Here is a 3,815-nt window from a genome sequence, read left to right as displayed (position 1 = left end):
TATAACCTCATGAATAGTCTTAATCCCTTCAAGCTCATATGGATTACTACGACTTATCCTAATATTAAAGTACGGGATGAAACATCCTTCCCCCCTTTAGAACATTCGTCCTCGAATGTTTAAACTTGCAAGATGTACATACATACTCATCAATTATAAATGTATATATATCTTCCCGGGCTATACTCCAAAGAAACAAATATCAGGCTCTCACGGGGTCAGACGCCGTCCCTCCCTAAAACTACTTTCTAAGTCATTCGTCACCTGCAACTCTGTTAATCTATCTTCTAGGCGCTGACACCTACTAGTTGTAATCTTAATAACCGGGTTCATAACTTTCTATTCCATTATATTAACTTTCCCAAAATCTTGCGTACTATATGTTGTTTCCTCCCTTGGCATTAGAGCTATCAGGGTTCTAACTTCTTAATGTTCTAGGTTACTCCCCTTTCCTCCTTTAGTCCACTATCCTCAGGTTCTTACTTTGCTTTCAAGTTAGCCTTGGTTTCCCTTAACCCTTCAGACGTAATGCCAACTCACTCTTATATTAATCATATTAACTGGGCAATTCGCGTCAATAAGATCGAATATTACCCATAGTCACAGTACCTGACACATCAACCGGTGTAGCCTCTGGGTCCTTATGACCTGCCAAAGCATATATGCGGTTCTGACTACTGTCGGAGCTAGATGCTCACCCGTGCCTCTACCTCTACCAGCTGATGCCTGAGGGCCTCACTCTTGAGGGCGTACTGAAGAGGAGGAGACTGTTATAGATCTGGTGGGCTGAACCATCCCGCTTCTGTCATTCATAGGACAGTCCCTCATGTAATGACTAGGGTCTCCACAGGTATAGCATACATTAGATCCCTGATGACATTGTCCAGAATGAGCTCTACCGCATTGACTGCACCACGGAGGAGGTGCCCTCATTTGCGCTAAATCCCTCCGTTTCTGAAAACCCAAAATTCTCGATCCCTGACCTGATTCAGAATAGACAGATCCATCATAATATGACTTCTACAATTGTCGGACACTTTCAACAGGATATGGTGACATAGGGTTGCCCGAAAAATCCTCAGGTTGCCTAGCAGACCTAGCCTTCTTACGCTGACCCTAATCATGATTCTCGTATTGCTGTAGTTTTCGATCCACCAAAATTCTGAGCATAAGCCTGGATGCGGGAAATATCCATACTATCGAGCAGAGCGGCCGTGAAACACTCATTAATCAGATGCAGCCCAAGTCCTACCACAAACCGATGCACTCGATCACTCATTTCAGCCAAAATCGAGGGGGCATACCTCGCTAAGGAATCAAACAAGAGACTATACTTCCACACACTCATATTCCCTTATTTAAGAGCCAAGAACCTGTCTACCCTTGCCTGATGAATCTCTGCCGGCAAGTAATGACGCAAGAAAGCCCCTGAGAACTCTTCCCATATTGCTGGAGATGCATTTGTCCCTCTAGACAATTCCCAAGTTTCATACCACTGAACCGCAACATCCCGTAATTGGTAAGAGGCCAACTCTACTGACTCAGTGTCTGATGCATGCATCACCCTCAAAGTCCTCTGCATCCTATCAATAAAGTTTTGCGGGTCCTCATCCTTGTTGGACCCGGTAAACACTGGAGGGTCCAGGTTGATGAAGTCTCGAACTCTCGCGCTAATTACCCTGTCAACGTGACCAACACCTGTACCTACCTGGCGCTGAGCCTAAGCGGCTACCAATCTAGTCAATAACTGTACTGCACTCCGCATATCCATATCCTCATCCTGAACAATAGGTGGAGGTGCTGGGTTCCTCCTCATCTTCTCTGGTGCTGGCGAAATCAGAGAACTACGCGAGGGTGTCATATTCCCCTCGAGGCCTCACTCTGGCCCTCACTAGACATTGGTACTCTACTCATGCCCTCATCTGCCACTGCTTTACCCTTTTGACTAGCCGTAGCTTTCCCGATCATAGGCATCGCTATATATATAAAACCAGTCAAAGGTCAATGGCTTTATTCCCTATGACTCTGCTCTATTGCACGATCTAATATCAAGAAGGAAGGGTAATCGGTCCCTAAATGCCCTGTAGTTTCTGTTTATACAACGTGGTGCACAACACATTCATAAACAGGACTCTACTAGACACGGCTTGCAGACAACCCTAGGACAGAACTGCTCTGATACCACTTTTGTCACGACCCAAATTAGAGGGCCACGACTAGCACCCGGTTCCTACTAAACCGGGCGCCACATACCTTATCCCTTTTTTTTATAAGACTCATCACGGGCCATAATAGGCCATATATATATATATATATATATATATATATATATATATATATATATATTTAACAATATTAGAACTTAACTCACATAAATAATTCAAAAAAAAAAGATTTATATAGATACATAGGGGCCGACAAGGACATTGACATGTCATACCTAAAACTATACACAGGACACTGTCTGCAAAACCTCTAATAAAACATGACCATAATATATAAGTCGGGATAGGGTTCCCGACATTCTCATAAAATAAAATAACCTATATAGAACGTGACTCGGCAATACTCCAGGAAGATGTGGAGCTCACCAACCAAAAGCTGATATCTGGAGGCAGCCTACAGTGGATGGTCCTCACCTTGCCTATCTACACCTGCGTGGCATGAAACACAACGCCCCAGGAAAAGGGACGTCAGTACAAAAAATGTACCGAGTATGTAAGGCAGAAATGAAACGTAGTAATAAGATACTATCTCGGGGAGGGATAAGAGTCAACTTATAACATCTGACTTGCCGTTGAGGGCCATAACTTATAGAATAAGACCCATCTCGTATATATAAATAAAATTACAATATAATAATTTTGATTACATTATTCTCGTGATGTTAACTGCCCAACTGATCAGTGGTAACTACTCGACCGACCGTAGCTCGGTGGTAACTGCATTACTGCCCAACCGGTGGTAAATAATGATGCATAACTGCCCAACCGGTGGTAACTGCCCGACCGGCCGTAGCTCAGTGGTAAATGCATGACTGCCCGACCGGCCGTATCTCGGTTGTAAATGAGGATGCATGTATCACTATACTATAAACATTAACATCTTTATCAAATACCTCAATAGGGAACTAGATACGTACTTAGACATGCTTGAATATCACTTTACGGGAATGAATAACATAGACATCCTTAACTGCTAAGAGTAGAATCACTTATGGAATATCGTGTACGCATCATTACTTGAATCATGCCAAAGGAAAGAAGGATTAGCCTTAACATACCTGGGGTAGGGAAAAACCCGTATGGTATTTTTGAGAAGGATTGCACCGTACTCCCTTAAAATTGTAAAATCTCACTTTGTTTAAGATGCTATGAAATCTCTGTTTGAATTATTGAAGATCCGTACCTTACTTGTTGAAATCTCTGTTTGAATTAAAGTCTTTGCTGTTCTTTAAATTGTTGGGAGATACGAAGCTTCAGATTTCCCCCCATTTAAAGTTTATGCTATTCTCTTAATCCTTGAAAGATAAGTACCTTTTGAATTGTTTCAAAGACATGTAACCTTATTTGGATTAAAATTCCTTATGTTGGAATCAGTTGCCACCTACCCATAATGACTAAGAGTCATATGTTTTGGGTAGTGGCTTGCTGCCACGTGGGGGTGGGGGTGGGTGTGGGGGTGGGTGTGGGAAAGTTTAATCTTTATCCTATAACTTATTAGTTAACTAGGTAATATCCCGTTACCCGATAATTAACCAATTACCCACATAATTAAGAACTATCTTAAATTACTTAAAATACTACTCATTGTTT

Source organism: Nicotiana tabacum, chromosome 23 (genome assembly GCF_000715075.1).
Source record: "Nicotiana tabacum cultivar K326 chromosome 23, ASM71507v2, whole genome shotgun sequence".
Taxonomy (NCBI): domain Eukaryota; kingdom Viridiplantae; phylum Streptophyta; class Magnoliopsida; order Solanales; family Solanaceae; genus Nicotiana; species Nicotiana tabacum.
This window is presented reverse-complemented; position numbering follows the sequence as displayed.